At 43.2% G+C, this 17,036-nt stretch overlaps 1 long non-coding RNA gene across 4 annotated transcripts in view; it reads right to left on the bottom strand.

The window, feature by feature from the left end:
- LOC122686838 overlaps nt 1-17,036 on the bottom strand; it is a 127,111-nt gene that overhangs the window by 87,425 nt on the left and 22,650 nt on the right. For 2 of the 4 annotated variants that reach the window (XR_006338914.1, XR_006338912.1), the window contains exons 2-3: nt 7,555-7,832; nt 4,585-4,681 (exon numbers count right to left, since the gene is read on the bottom strand). This is a non-coding gene — a long non-coding RNA (uncharacterized LOC122686838). The remainder of the gene's footprint in view (nt 1-4,584; nt 4,682-7,554; nt 7,833-17,036) is intronic. The other 2 variants (XR_006338913.1, XR_006338911.1) reach the window with 1 other exon arrangement.

Here is a 17,036-nt window from a genome sequence, read left to right as displayed (position 1 = left end):
GACTACTAGAAAAACCAAAGCTCATTCTGCCTTCCAAATCCAAAGCCTAGGAGCGTATAATTAAAGAACATAATTCTCATTCAGAATCCTTACCACAAGGACATCTGCCATGCATCAATTTTAGATTCCCAACATCTCCAACCAGAGCAGAGTAGAATGGAGACTGAGCAAGATATTTGAACTCCACAAATTCTGATTCTGACCATGCCAAATGTCTTCCTGCCACCCTCTCCATCTACTTTTCTGCATCTACAATTGAAGACCTTATATAATCAAGTCATTTTTTTTTTTTTGGTAGCTCCTATTCTTTTGATTAAAACAAAACAACAACAACAACAAAAAACCCTTCCAGGACATTTTAAAGCTTAAACAAATGGGTGCTTATCTTTTCTCTTTTGTAATATGTGATTTGACCTATTTCTCTTGTATGAATTTCAAAGTCTAACTCTGATAAACGTCAAGTTAAACTTCGGAAATTAATTTAACATGCAGTGTATATAAATGACACTAGAAACCTTAGTCAAACACAACAGCATTACTGACCTTCAAATGATATAGGGGAAGGCAGTGGGGCTGAGAAATCCCTTGTTTTATTACAGGATTGCTACAAAGAACATTGTCAACAGGTTTATATATTTCTATTGATTTTACTTTAAGTGCATTTGTATTTAGGTTTTGATTTTGATGATCCAAAATCTTAGCATGAAAAATAATAATAAAAATGAACATTTGGCTTTCTTCCAACTTAGTCAAGGACACAAGGCATTTTTACATTAATTATTCTAAGCTGCAGCCCTTGCTTTTTTTCAATTACAGTCTAGCTAGGTTTTTGTATGTTACCTTTAATTTAGGAAATTTTCAAACTTACACAATAGTGGCCACTTTTATTTCATTTTTGTCCACACAAACACCAATGATTTATGATTTGAAGTAAATCCCTGAAACTATTTTATCTTCTTAAAAGTGTAAATTCGAATGATCACAAACTTTAAAAATCACATTAACTCAATTTAATTAAACATTGAGTCAGTGTTCATATTTACCTATCCTTTAAAAAAATTTTTTTTATTATGTAGAATTTTGCACTGAGATCCACGTAAGGCCTATACACTATTATTAGTTATAGATCTTAATTCTCTTTTAAATTATGGGTTACTCCATTTCTTTTTCCCATGTCTTCTTGTCATTATTGTTATCAAAGATGAAAAAGAAATTAGATTACCTAGTCTTTGTTGTTCAATCATTGTTCAGTCCCTAAGTAGTGTCTGACTCTTTGCTACCCCATGGAATGCAGCATGCCAGGCTTCCCTGTCCTTCGCTATCTCCCGGAGTTTGCTCAAACTCATGTCCATTGAGTCGGTGATGCCATCCAACCATCTCATCCTCTGGTGTCCCCTTCTCCTCTTGCCCTCAATCTTTCCCAGCATCAGGGTCTTTTCCAATGAGTCGGTTCTTTGCATCAGGTGGCCAAAGTATTGGAGCTTCAGTTTCAGCATTGGTCCTTCCAATGAATATTCAGGGTTGATTTCCTTTAGGGTTGCCTGGTTTGATCTCCTTGCAGTCCAAGGGACTCTCAAGAGTCTTCTCCAGCGCAACTATTAGAAAGCATCAGTTCTTTGGCGCTCAGCCTTCTTTGTGGTCCAACACCCGTACACGGCTACTGGAAAGTCCATGGCTTTAACTATATGGAGCTTTGTCAGCAAAGTGATGTCTATGCTTTTTAATTAGGTTTATTGTAGCTTTCCTTCCAAAGAGCAAACGTGTTTTAATTTCATGCAGGCAGTTATCACCTGCAATGATAGTGAAGCCCAAGAAAATAAAATCTATCACTGTTTCCACTTTTTCCCCATCAATTTGCCATGAAATGATGGGGCCAAATGCTGTGATCTTAGTTTTTTGAATGTTGAGTTTTAAACCAGCCTTTTCACTCTCCCCTTTCACCCTCATCAAGAGGCACTTAGAATTACCTATATCTGAGTTTTGCTAATTGCATCCCATGATGTCTCTTAATACACTCCTCTTTCTTGCTTCCCTATAAATTTGTTTTCCTATAAATTGGTCACTGGGTCTAGAAGCTTGATTAATCCAAAATGTTACTGATTGTATTTTCTCCCCTGGCTTTCAATTTCTTCAAGTTCATATAATATAGGAAATACATTTGATTTTCTTACACAAAAGTATCAAAAGTCTCAGAGAAAAAAAGTGTCTAGAAACACCCTGCCCAATATTCGGTGGTGGTTTAGTCGCTAAGTCGTGTCGAATGCTTGCAATTCCATGGACTGTAGACTGCCAGGTTCCTCTGTCCATGAAATTCTCAAGGCAAGAATACTGGAGCGGGTTGCCATTTCCTGCTCCAGGGTATCTTCCTGACCCAGGAATGGAACCCAGGTCTCCTGCACTGCAGGCAGATTCTTTACCAACTGAGCTACAAGGGAAGCTCCACCCAATATTTATCCTTATGTATTTCAGCATAAACTATTAACCTTTAACTCCTTAAAAATAAAAACAAGGACAAGGAGATAAACAAGACTGAAAATGGCACAGCATCACTGCAAAGATCCCCTTGCCCTTCAACACATGATTTTCTTTTTCTCCAAAGCACTGCAAGAACTGGACAGATTAGCTAAACAGCAGGCCCTGCCTGGACCTTCCCACTCTACCACTCTCAGCATATTCTATTCTAGAGCAGTAAAACATTCATTTTAAGAGAATTAATTTGAGCATCCAGGCCTGTGCCTTCTATAGTTATTCTCTGCCCCAACAGAAAACAACCTTGGTTAACCAAAAGTCAGCTTTAGGGAAAAAAAAAAAGGCTTTGTTATTTACAAAAATACTTTGTTATCAGCCTTCAAGAAAGATGTCAGATATTAATTTGAGGCTAGAGTATTGCAGGAGTAGGGGCAGGGAAGAGAGGGCAATAGAAAATCTCCCCATGGGTTGGTCATGAGCATGATCTGAGATCATGAACCTGTATGGAGAGATTTAGTGTAACTAGATTGTTGGAGAATGTAACAGAGAAAAGGTGTTATTATCTACAAACCATGCAAACTAAAGACAGCTATGAACAGGTATAAATTTGAAGGAAGCCAAAGCCATGCAGCAGCCTAAACTTCACTCGGCCTTATCAGAAACAGAAATCTGCCACATGAACAACACACATTTCAATGAAGAGCTGAATGAGTCCAGCAGAAGCGGAGAGAAAGCAGTCAAGGGGGCTCAGAACACTTGCACAGAGCTCAGCATAGCCTGGCATCATTGGCATTGCTGGCCGCACTCAATCAACAGTGCAGAGGAGAAGCAAGGAAGGCAGAAGAAGCACCTAGAAAAGGACAATTCTGTGGGCTAAACTGTGAACCCTGCCTACAGTCTCTGCTGTTCTCAGCACCTCTGACCAGAAATCATGAAGCCTCATTTCCCCTGAGCTCTGCCAGGCTTCATACCCAGTGAAATCTGATGAACTAGGATAAGTTAACAGCCTCCAGCCTCTCCCAGGTGGATCTTGAAAGTGACTGGTTATCTCGGAGATGAGCCCTGAATACCTGGACATCCTTGGTCCTTCCATCTCTGGCTTCAGCAACACACTTCAGAGAACTTGGTGTCTGCCTTCGTTTCCCTCAAGTTTACCACCAGGTCATGTCCTTGCTGAGTTTCACCTGGCTGAACCCTGACACTTTGCTATGGATGCTGCATTTGGGCCTCCTGCATCTGCAGCCCAGGAACAGTTTTGGGGGGTGCTACTCCCATCCCAGTCTTCCTCAACAGAGAGAGAACTGGACCACAGGTCTTGAGTTTAATCTAGAACTTTACAAATCTCATTAAACATAGTCATTAAACTTGTGAATTCCCATTTCCTCATCTGAAAATTAGGATTACTATTCACTACATGCCCTACCTTTGATGGTAGTTAAATAAAAGCAAGCTAATGAATTAAGCTGTGCTGCCTCCCTTCAATCTAGGGCTTATTTTTGCCACCAGCTTTCTGGGCTCTTTTCATTTCTCCAGGAATGATCCCCTCTGCAGGCATTTCCCACATATCCACCTTGTGGATATTCCAGATGTGGTTTAGAACACTCTGGAGTAGTCTGAATGGCTAGAAACATAGCAAGGGTTTAACTAAGCCACTAGGTAGAAGGAAATTACCATGAGTGACAGATGCTTTCCATCTTAGCTAGAGCAGCTTACCCAGGAAATAAGTTCACACGTGCACAGAGTGAAAAGCCTCATAGACCCAACAGGTCTCACTGAGCTCAAGTCACTCCCACTGGAACCCCTGTCAACAGAGCCACATTTGAAAACAATAGGCAGCTTTAAACACAATGAGCTGTATCTACATAATGTGGCCAAACAGTAATATGACCTATTTCATAATGCACTTGGCAAAACCAAATGGATACGGTTAAGACCACGGTCCATGGAATCACAAAGAGTCGGACACAGCTTAGCAACTGAACAACAAGAAGACGATTAGAGAAAATTGCTCTGAAAAAACAAACAAAAAAGCATCCTGTTCAACAACATACCTAAACGTCCAATACATTGCAAACAAATCTAGAGACATAGAGCTTCCCAACAAGTAAGACTTACCCTTCTCTTGGAAATGGTTTAAAACCAGAGTCATTTGTCATGGTGAAGTTTGGTCCTTGAATAGAAGCTCTATTTTCCACAGAGGAAGGATGCTCAGCTGATGGAGAAAACAAGCAAACATGTCAGGCATTGGGTTAGGAACTTCCATCTACTTTCTCAGTTAGTTCTCACAAAATGCCATAAGCCAGACAAAGAAATCAGTTCAGAGAGAATTAGTGAGGCACCAAGGGTGCATAGCCAGCAAATGTGGGAGTTAAGGACTTTTCCATCTCAGCCACTGACTTCTCTGTAAAAGGCAGATTTAAAGTAAAGCACTTCCTACTCCTGTTAGCCCAACAAACCTCGTCACACGTGTACGGTTGTCATCGTGGGGGTGGGGGGGGCCACAAGGTGGGAACTCGACTGAGAATGTCAGAATGGGCTACACTTCTGCTTTCACTCATGAGTCATGGTTACCATTTTGTGCTTATGAAACCACAACCAAAATGGCACTGTATGGGGTAATTTTTGCATTTTAGTAATTCAAAAAAATTACACCTCTATCTTGCACAGTAGACTCTAGCCCTGAGATTTCTATTACTGAAGACTATCAAAATGCAAATCCAACCAAGAGGTCAGCATGGTGGTGGTGAATATGTAAACTGTACAGACCTTTGGGCAAAAGCTATTAAAATTTAAGATATAGAAATCTTTTGGCCTAATATTTTCTCATCTAGAAACTTAACTATAGTAAGGCCATATGGTACTCAAAAATCTGTAGATAAAGCCATTCATTTCACGATTGTTTATAAATGTGAAAAATTGAGAGCAATGCAATGGGAACTGGTTAAATAAATTATAGTACACATATAAAATGGAATATGTGGAATATTCCACTAAAAAATACAAATGTGCGTTGACATAAAAAATATGCCCAAGATATGTTCCTGAGAGAAAAAAAAAGCATATTGTAAGACAGCATGCATAAAATTATCCCATTTTTGTAAATAATAAAACATATGGTTGTATATGTGTAGGGAGAAAATCTGGAATAATATCCACCAAACTAGTCACCGTGGCTTTTTCTGGGGGATGGAACTAGGAAGGGTCCTACTTTCTATTTTTTATTATTTCTACACTTCTAGAAATTCTTACTTATATGACTATTTTTACCATTAAAAAAAATTTAAAGGGGGCTTCGCTAGTGGCTTAGTGGTAAAGAATCTGCCTGCCAAGGCAGGAGACACTAGTTGGATAACTGATCTGGGAAGATCCCACCTGCCGCAAAGCAACTCAGCCCATGCACCACAGCTATTGAGTCTGTGCTCTAGAGCTGGGGAAATGCAACTACTGAAGCCTGTGTGCTCGAGAGTCCCTGCTCTGCAACAAGAGAAGCCTGAGAATCGTAACTAGAGGAGCCCCTGCACCCCTAGACAAAGCCCACAAGGCAACAGAGGCCCAGCACAGCCAAAAATAAATAATTTTTAAAAAAATTAACAGGGACTTCCCTGGCAGTCCAGTGGTTAAGACTCCACATTGCCAATGCCGGGGGCTCAGGTTAAATACCTGGTCAGGTAACTTAAGATCCCGCGTGCCAGGCATCGTGGCCAGTAAATTAACAAATAAAACAAAAAATAAATCTAAAAAAAATTTTGTAAATAAATCCAAAAAGTTAACAAAGATTTGTGTTCTATTTTTAGTTTGGGGCTGGGTGTTTGGGATATGAGACATAACCAATATTTCAAGTCTAGAACCAGAAAGGAGACTAAAGGGAACTGAAAATCTCCAAAACATGATTCTTATGTGAGAAACTATTTGAGCAAGAATTTGCCGGTAGCTTTCGAACACACAGCTGCAGATATATATATTGTTGATGATCCAAAACGGTCTTTGAGACTTCTGGGGGAAACAGCAGAGTTAGAGTATGTTTGTATGAGTCTTCTCCCTGAAATTTATTTAAGCAAACAAGAATCAATTCTGTTCATGGTTGGGTCTATACGTTTTCAAGTCAACAATCAAATTTATACTCAAGGAGATTCTCTAATGGGGTGTTTGGGGGGGCTCCAACCTTAATGTAAAGACCCATTAGATCATACAGACAAAGCTAACTGTGTTTCCCAGTCAGCTCCATTTCTGGAAGCATCTGAAGGTTACATGTTTTTTCTTTTTTAATTCATTTACTTATGTGGCTCCTCATTCCAGTGCTTGGGCTCCAGAGCACACAGGCTTGCTTGGTAGTGGTGGCACACAGGCTGCCCTGGGGCAAGTGCGATCTTAGTTTCCCAACTGGGGATCGAAGCCGCCTCCCCTACGTCGGAAGGCAGATTCTTTACCAGCAGACCACCAGGGAAGTCCTGAAGGTTACGTGGTAAGGACACGCACTGTAGCAAGCACAACTCCCACAGCGAAGCTGAGTGGTGGAACCGGAGAGGGTCTGCCCACCTGGCTGCCTAAAGACCTCACAAGGTGGCTTACCAGCGAACTGGGTCTAATTTCAACAGATTCAACAGACTGATTCTGATTTCCATCTCATTCTGATTTCCATGAATGAACTTACTGCCTTACAGAGGCTGATACACGTAACTAGATTGCTAGAGAATTCATTGGCAATGAAAATGATCTGTCGATTAAATCAGCTAGTATGTGTGTTAGCACAGAGGGTCCTCTCTCCTTTTGAACAAATTAATGGCAAGTTCAGTATTATCTGGAAGTTATACTTCAAGCATGGGCTTCCCAGGTGGCTCAGTGGGTGAAGAATCCATCTGCAATGCAGGAGACACAGGAGACTCAGGACCAATCCCTAAGTCGGGAAAATCCCCTGGAGGAGGGCATAGCAACCCATTCCAGTATTCTTGCCTGGAGAATCCCATGGACAGAGAAGCCTGGTGGGCTACAGTCCATGGGGTCTCAAAGAGTCAGACACAAATGAAGTGACTGAGCATGCACAAGCTGCAAGCATGACTTCACATCAGAAGCAGGAAGTTACATAACCTGAATGTGAAATGGTCCCCAACAGGCTGATGCCTGCATCTCCGCAGTATAGTCCAAAAGGCCCAGATGCTGTTCCTCCAAGCAGCCAAGACATCCTCTCTCAAGGACATGACGGACTTCTGGTTCTCCATCGCCCTTTCTGTGCCCCCTTTCCAAATCACGGTACATCACAGTGGATTCTGTTTCTGCTGTTTGTTTGTGTGTTTGTTTACAATCATATTCTATTTCTGCCTCCATGAGCTCATTCACTGAATCATCCTGGGTGTGATGTCTGATGCCTGCAAGTTTACAAACAGACCGTTTCTGACTTCGCTTTCTCAGATCGCTAATCAAACCATCATATGCAGATTTTACTGGCTCTACATTGAGAGGATATGATAGTCAGGATACGATACGCTATGCTGAGGTAACACGCGAATCCAAACCTCATCGATTTAGTACAACATTTGTGTATCCTTGCAAGGTCTAATGTGAGATGGCAGGACCCATCTCCATCAGACGTGTCTGGATCCAGGCTCCATCCATTCTGTGTTCTACATATTAAGATATGGCTATGGGCTGACTGCAGCAGCCAGAGACAAAGATGGAGGAGAGCGCTGATTCCTAAGAGCCTCAAAGTGACACCTGACTTCCTGTCCACATCTCATGAACCAGAGCCAATCATGTGACCAATCTAAGTGCAAAGGAGGCTGGGAAATGTGGTGGACCACTGGATTATCTGGAGAAAGCTGGCTGCCTCTGAAATAGAAAGCTATCTGATTTCCAGGTTTTTACAAGCTCTTTACTGTCACCCATGTATACCAGCAATAGTTGTAATCAGAGGGCACTTGATGCTTCTGAACTGCCCTCTTAGCTCCTGTCTGTCTTCACTGAATCAATATAATTCAGGCCATTTACTGAGGGTCTAAAACTCTAGGCTAGACCGGAATTCAGAGTAAGACTCAGCTTCCCCCTTGAGAATAGAGGGACTTCCCTGGTGGCCCAGTGGTTAAGGCTTCACCTTCCAATGTAGGGGATGTGGATTTGATCCCTGATCAGGGAGCTGGGATCAAAGGGGCTTCCCAGGTGGCACTAGTGGTAAAGAACCCGCCTGCCAATGCAGGAGACATAAGAGATGTGGGCTCGATCCCTGGGGTGGGAAGATCCCCTGGAGAAGGGCATGGCAACCCACTCCAGTATGCTTGCCTGGGAAATTCCATGGATAGAGAAGCCCGGTGAGCTACAGTCCACAGGGCCGCACAGAGTTGGACACAACTGACTTGATGGAGCTCACACACACACACACAGGGAGCTAAGATCCCATGTCTCACAGCAAAAAAAACAAAACTTAAAATAGAAGCAATATTGTAACAAAGTAAATAAAAACTTCAAAATTAGTTCACATTAACAAAAATTTTTTTAATCTAGTAATAGAGACCTTACAATAATAAAAGCAGTATTATAGGGATATACAACTATAACACAAAATATAATATATATATAAATACAGTATAAATATATATAATACATGTTTAAAGATATACAACCATAATACAGAAAATTAAATGGTGACTAAATGTACAAATCAAGTTTCATTAGAGAAATAATTCCATCGGGAAGAATATGGGGTATGAGCTTGGGGAAGGCAGAATTCTGACTAGGCTTGCAAAGGCTCCTGAAAGGCAGAGGCATGAGAAGAGAATAAGGGAAGGCAGGGCGTGTGACTGTGACGTCATGGGTGGGGGAGCAGGAGGGAGGCGTTTGATGTGTCTGGAACATCAGTAAACGCAAGTGAAGAAGTGGCTAGAGATGGGGTGGGAAGTTAGCATGAGGCCGTGACTGCCCCTGGGCTGGTCTGGACTTTGGTCTAAAGGCCACAGGGACAACCTGTGGGTCTGGGGGAAAGGAAAGTACCCAGCCCTCCTTTAGAAAGACAAGCCAGGAAGCAGACTTGAGACCAGCCAGGAAGCTGCTGCAGTAGCTCCAGAGAAGGTCCTGATTCCGCTGGCCCATCTCCTGCCAGGAGCCTCCCGCATTTGAATCTCCCCAGGTGCCGAAGATCGCAGAAGCTTTCCAGGTGTACACGCATAGACATGCTGTTACCAGTCCAAACTCATCTCTTCTCAACCCCATACTCAACGCCATCAGCAATGCCATTGACTCTGCCTCCAGAACAAACCCTGAATCCAACCACTCCTCCCAGCTCCCTCCCAACGGAATCCAAGGCTCCTTCCTGTCTCAAGAGCACCATACATGCCTTTCTGGACTTTCAGAGTCCACACTTCTCTTACCCTGAGCCATCCACACTGCCTTGCCCCGAGCACCTGGCATGCAGCAAGCCCTCAGCAAAGATGTGTGTGTTCATGAGCAGCTGTGTGTGCTTAGTCATTCAGTTGTGTCCAACTCTATTCGACCCCATGGACTGTAGCCCACCAGGTTCCTCTACCCATTGAATTTCCCAGACAAGAATTCTGGAGTGGGTTGCCATTTCCTTCTCTAGGGGATCTTCCCAACCCAGGGATCAAACCCGGGTCTCCTGGGTCTCCTGTACTGGCTGGCAGATTCTTTACCACTGAGCCACCTGGGAAGCCCCAATGACGCTGCTAATAAATGGCAATATCAGAACATCAAGTGAAATAAAAATGAGGTTTACAGGCTAAGAGGCTGAGCTCCACTTCTCCCTCATGGACCGTAACAAATATCTCAGACCCCATTCTCATTCCAAGCGCCTCCACTCAGGTTTAATTCAGGCTCAGCTTGGCTTCTTCCCCAAGGCAGGACAGGGTTATTTATTAAGAGCAACCAGAGGCCAGAGGAAATGCCTGAGAGTCCCACAGAGCCAAAGCAGCCACCTGGCAGGTGCCTCCCTGCACCTGACTGGGATGGGCGAGAACAGTGAAGGTGCTACCACCCAGAGCAGTGAGGAGGGAGAAGGTGGTGAAGGGGGCCCTGGCACACAACACAGACACTGAGTCTTGGGGACTATGTCCATTCCTAGCCTGCGACTCACTGACCCTCAGGTCTCATGGGTGTTTCATAAACAAAAGAACACGACCCCTGGTGTCCTTGTAAAGGGAAAGTGTTAGTCACTCAATTGCATCTGAATCTTTGCAACCCCATGGACTGTAGCCCACCAAGTTCCTACATCCATGGGGATTCTCCAGGCAAGAATGTTGAGTGGGTTGCTATTCCCTTCTCCAGGGGATCTTCCCAACCCAGGGATTGAACCAGCTCTCCTGCATCGTGGGCAGATTCTTTACTACTGAGCCACGATAAAACAAAGTGATGTTTGGGCAAGCAGCTTGCACCCTGAGTGTGGATGAAGATGTCTGACCATGTGTCCACTCAGGATGGGGGGACAGAGTCCCTCCCTGTGCAAGGGGGAAGGAGGAGCTGATGCTTATAGGAAGATGGGAAGGAAATTATTTGCAGTCATCTTGAGAGCCAATGAATGGTTTGCCTGCTCAGAAAGACTTGAAGATTTGCATCTGTGACGCCTCCTGTTGTTTTGACAGAATCCTTTTTTTTTTTTTAAACTTAAAAAGGGGAGTAGAAGGAAATGTGACCATTAAGCTAGTAAATGAGCTTTTGGGAGGCCCCACTGTATGATAAGCCGTCATCAGTGGTTCCCAGCATGCCACAGATCTCCTGTTTGCATGCCAAGGGCTGAGAGGACTCAAGTCACTGGGCTGTCTCTGGTCACAACTGAGTCCTGAGTTCACCTTTGCCTGTTTCAGGCTGTGTCCATTTGTCTCTTAAGATTCAGGTAAGAATGATTCAATAAAGACAGCAAGAAAGAGAATAGACATGAGCAAGAATAAAAGGGAGAGAGAAAACGTATGGTTTTGTACCAAGGGAAAAAAAATCCATCTCTTTGCTTTCAGCACCTGATCCATTTTCTCCACCTGAAAGGTAGGATGTCAGGAACTCCCTACCTATAAATTAAGGACATCGGAAATCAACTGAGTGGCCTGACACATGCCCTCCTGGGCTTCACCCCAGAAATTCTGATTCAGGGTATGCATGGGTGTATTTATAGTGTGGGGGCAGGGAGGGCATAATGTCTGTATTTTTAATGAGGTGATCATGAGTCAATCGAGTAAATCGAAACTTCCCTGGCGGTCCAGTGGTTAAGACTCCGCACTTATATTGCAGGGGCACAGGTTCAATTCCTCGTCAGGAAACTAAGATCCAGCATGGGGGATAAAACACACACACCAAAAAAAGAGACTGAGAAAGAGTATAAGTTGTGAACCACCCTAATGAGGAAGAGGGTCTGGACTGACGCTGGCCACAGAAGGTTTTGCCCACTGAGCAAGATTCCTTCTAGAAGAGTCACTTATCAGCCGTGCGAAGCTCCAAGTTACAGAGGCTCACAAGCCCCCAGAATATTGGCCTGAAGACATTAGTCAAGGTCTTTATCAGTAGCAGCTGTGAACTTGAGTATTGAGTTGGCTTTCAATAACCCACTCCTCCCACTCTCAGCCTCTCCTGACTCCATCCATTCATCAAAGATGTACTGAGCACCAGGCCCCATCCAGCAGAGGCCCCAGGACACAAAAGAGATAGCCCTTCCCTCCTAGCAGGTGCTATTCCAGTGGAGAGGAGCAGGAAGCAGTCATTCCATAGACAACCATCTAAGAGCTATAATTAACATGGGCCAGGAAGCATTCGGAGTGATCTCTTTTCTCTATCACTGTGCCAAGCTTGAAGGGCACAAAGCTTCATCAATCACAATGCCTAGGTTCCAGAAACCCACCACCTATTATTAGGGGAGACACACTAACAGGTCATTCTAAACTAGAATGTATATGGAGAACAGTAAGAGGTTCCCTAAAAAACTAAAACTAGAGCTAGCATATGACCCTGCAATCCCACTCCTGGGCCTATACCCAGAGAAAGCCATAATTTGAAAAGATACATGCACCCCATGTTCACTGCACCCCATGTTCACTGCAGCACTATTTACAATAGTCAGGACATGGAAGCAACCTACATGTCCATCAGCAGAGGAATGGATAAAGAAGTGTGGCACCATAATCAATGGACTATTAGTCACAAAAAAGAATGAAATAATGCCATTTGCAGCAACATGGATGGGCCTGGAGATTGTCATTACTGAGTGAAGTCAGACAGAAGAAGACAAATATCATATGACATCACTTACATGTGGAATCATTTTTAAAAATGAACTTATTTACAAAACAGAAATAGTGATAGATGTAGTAAACAAATTTATGGTTACCAGGGAGTATTAGAGGGGGATAAACTGGGAGACTGGGATTGATATATATATACACAAAACAGACAGCTAATATGGACCTACTGTATAGCATAGGGAACTCTACTCAATACTCTGTAACAATCTATATGGGAAAAGAATCTAAAAAAGGGTGGATATATGTATATGTGTAACTGATTCACTTTGTCAAACACCAGAAACTAACACAACATTGTAAATCAACTCTACTCCAATAAAAATTAACAACAACAAAAAAAACACTAGAGTGTAAAATGGAAATTAGAAATGATATAAAACTCGAGATGAGAGAATTAAGAGAGAGAATCTGTAAGCATGCAAGATGCTTAGAAGAGTGCCTGGCACGTAGTAAATACTCAGTAAACATGAATCATCATTATTAGACGATGATGCACGCAGGGTATCCTGCAGGTAAAATGAAGTAGTATAGGAGCACCTGGCTGAGGTGGTTGGGAAACCACCAAAGGGAAATGACACCTGAGCCGGGTTCCAAAGGCCGACAAGGAAGAATCAGTCTCTATCATCTCAGCTGGAGGATGCCGATAACAACGGCCAGCCTCCACGGTGTGCTCACCACGCCCCAGGCACTGTGCCGTCCTCATTTCACAGGTGGGGCCCCAAAAGGTCTAACAACTAAAGGTCACAAGCACAGCAAGTGGAAGACCAACGGCCTTAATGCCATCTTAAGACCTGAAGCCAAGGGCATCTTATGGCTGATTCATGTCAATGTATGGCAAAAACCACTACAATATTGTAAAATAATTAGCCTCCAATGAATAAAAATAAATGGAAAAAAAAAAATCTAGAGGCTAATTTTTTTCTAGTCATTACATGGTGGAATTTTAAAAAGCATATAACTTCTGGGACTTCCCTGGCAGTCCAGCGGTTAAGACTGACTGCACCTTCCAAAGCAGAGGGTACAGGTTCAATCCCTGGTCAGGGAGCTAGGATCCCACATGCCAGGTGGCCAAAAACCATAAAACAGAAATAACATTGCAACAAATTCAATAAAGATTTTTTAAATGGTCCACTTTAAAAAAATCTTCAAAAAATTTAAAAAAAAGATATAACTTCAATAAAGAACAAAGAATGTATAAATATGCATGTACCTGCAACCTGGAATTTTTATAATCATTTTCATATGTGCTTCAGTTATTTTTTGTAAAGGCACCAAAACACTATGGAAACATCCTCTTTGGATTTCTCTCCAATTCCATTCCTCTCCTTCCCCAAAGATCCCCTCTACGTGGCCCTGCTGTGACGCTTGGACCACATGTATAGGTATCCAGAAACAGGAAAATAGCTGTAACAGTAAGTAACAAGTTGTACTGTGTGTTTTAAATAGCCACTTAAACTGTCTCATTCCCTATGGGGGAAGTTATTCTCTAACTTGCTTTTTTTTCAGGCCACATTACACTTTGCATGTGATATGATAATACTTAAGAGATTGGGTTCCCGGTATTCTATCTCATGCCACTGCAGATGTGTTGGTGGGGAGGAGCCCATTAATGGACACTAAGTTGTTTCTACCTTCCCACCACCAGCAACACTACTGCTCTGAACATCATTAAACAAGGCAAGAATTTCTTCAGAAGCTGAACCTTTCACCTTAATATGTTATTAATCCCCTGCATGTGTGCTAAGTTGCTAAGTCATGTCCATCTCTTGGCAACCCTGTAGCCTCCCAGGCTCCTCTGTCCATGGGGCTCTCCAGGCAAGAATACTGCAGTGGGTAGCCATTCCCTTCTCCAGGGAATCTTCCTGACCCAGGGATCGAACCTGCATCTCCTGCATCGGCAGGTGGATTCTTTACCTCTGAGCCACCAGGGAAGTTACTAATTCCCTACTGAAATATTAAGACCAAAAAATGGAGATCAGGTACAGCCAGCTGGTACCCTAGAGCAAGCACTTAGGAAAATCCCTCCCACCTATACTGATGAGTCCTTGAAAACTGAAGGGACTTTGCTTCATTTGCTAGATATCAGCACAAATGAGCAATAACCTTGTTAATCTCAAAGTTTCAGAGCCAAGAGGATAGTCCTCTTGGCCATAGATGAGAATCGCCTGGAAAGGTTTAGCATCACCGGAGATGCATGATTTCATCAGTGTAGGCATGGTTTCCTTGACACCATTGGTTCCTCATACCTGGCTGGAAGCCCTGCCCTGGTAAACACGCCACAAGTTCACATCTACCTTGGGACAGACGGGACCACTCCTCTCGCACCTTCTGGAACGCTCCTCCCAACCCCCACGGCACTACCACCTCCCCCATTCCATGTTGCACAGAAGGGCCTGGGCTGGCTGCCCCAGGCGCTCCCGTCTTGCTCTGGGTGCCCTGGCAGAAATCTTGTCTTACGGTTTCTGAAAGAACACAGCAAACTGCAGCACTGCGTTCATTTGCGCTACTGGAAGCTGAGAAGGAAATTCTAGTCAAGGAAAAACTGGGGGAGGAGGAGCAATATTACAACTGCATACACCCAGGGATCAGGGCATTTTTATTGGGTTGACCAAATAGTTCGTTTAAACAAAGTTTTTGACCAACCCATTATCATACAAAGTTATATGACTCTTGTGTCTGGGAAGAACAGTAGCCAATATAAGACTTTACAACAATGTTGATAGGGAACCCAGGCATCTATGCCCATTTAACAATTGAATAAACAAGGTTCCAAAGACTGGACTTAAATCAGGGCTCCCAGACTTTGAGATTTTACGTATCAGTAAAAGGAAAAAAAAAATGTAATGGTGAGACAGGCTATTTATCTTGTCCATTGACATTTTTAAATGCCACCTCCTATCACCATCTAAAAACAAAAGAAGAATAACAACAACAATAACAAAAAGAAAATAAAGACCCTTATCTTAGAATAAAGTCCTTAAAATTGAATAAGTTCAGCCTTAGACAAAATGAAGTTCATTGTTCTTATTTTTATGCAGCAGATGGTGAAAACTTTGTCCTAGGCTGGTGCGGCAGGGAACTCTTGAGTCAGAGCACACAATTTTAGAATGACAAAATATCTTTCAAATAACCATGTTCAACCAGCCCTATGATGCTTGAGTTCCCTGTGTAACATACTTGAGTAGCATGTGTCCAGCTAGTTGTAAGAACAACATTCCGATCAGGCCATTTTGACACATGGACATCTTGACATGTGGAGTATAATATTATAATTGAGCCTTTTGGGTAACGGTAGAAAAAACCAGCCACTCCAGAATTCAAAGACGTGAATCAGTGTTTTCAACTCTCACCCCAGCTCTACCCCAGAGGCCCATCACTGATCGTCAATATCACCTTATCTCCATCTTCAAGCAAATCAAAAGGCACAAGCGATGGGGGGTGGGGTGGGGGTCCCACAGATCTCTCAGGAATGGGACCTGGGTCAGGGAAGAGCTCTGAGTCAGGAGGAGGCCTGGGATGGGGGTGGGGGGGTAGTGGAATGGACCAAAGGCATCTATTTCATACTCAGTTCAAAACAGAAGAAAGTTTAATAAATAGGATTAAAATCATTTGTTATGTTCTAGTGTTGCCAAAAAATCAATTAGTGTTGATTCTCTCCTAAAAGGCTTATCACAATGGCCATGGTGAAAATTCATGGCAACACTACATGAAAGTTTCCGTAACGTCAAGATGGTTGTGTCGATTGCAGAATCTGGTATGATTATCCCCAATAACAATCATCTAAAGCCCCTTGGATGGTCAGTGGACAATAACAGTCAATGGACATGAGCTTGAGCAAACTCCAGGAGATGGTGAAGATGGGAAGCCTGGTGTGCTGCAGTCCATGGATTTGCAGAGAGTCTTGGACTGAACAATTGAACAACAACAAAAGTCACTTCAGACATTTTTGCAACTGTTAGAAAGATCTTCCCTATGGGCAACTAAGACGTATATCTCCGAGGCTTCTGCCAAGATCCCAGATCTCACCAAAAGGGCCTCATCAAAAGAAACTGATTCCTCTTCCTCATGACAGCGCTACAGATCATCACGCCTTCCCCCGAAACACGCCTTCAGGCCAGGGCCTCAGTCCTCCAGGAGCTCCTGGTGTCATGTGGTTTCACATCCCCTGCCAGCCCTGCACACCATCCTCTGGGTGTGTTTCAACTTGTCTCTACCGCTCTGCCAGTGCAGCACACAGAACCGATTCAGTCTCCAGACGGGGTCCTCCCGGGGGAACCCTCGCCCTCCCTGTGCTGGATGCACTCTTGTTCACCCATCCTATGTATTTTGTCAGCCAGGTCCCAC

The sequence above is a fragment of the Cervus elaphus genome, chromosome 30 (assembly GCF_910594005.1).
Source record: "Cervus elaphus chromosome 30, mCerEla1.1, whole genome shotgun sequence".
Lineage (NCBI taxonomy): Eukaryota > Metazoa > Chordata > Mammalia > Artiodactyla > Cervidae > Cervus > Cervus elaphus.
This window is presented reverse-complemented; position numbering and strand designations above follow the sequence as displayed.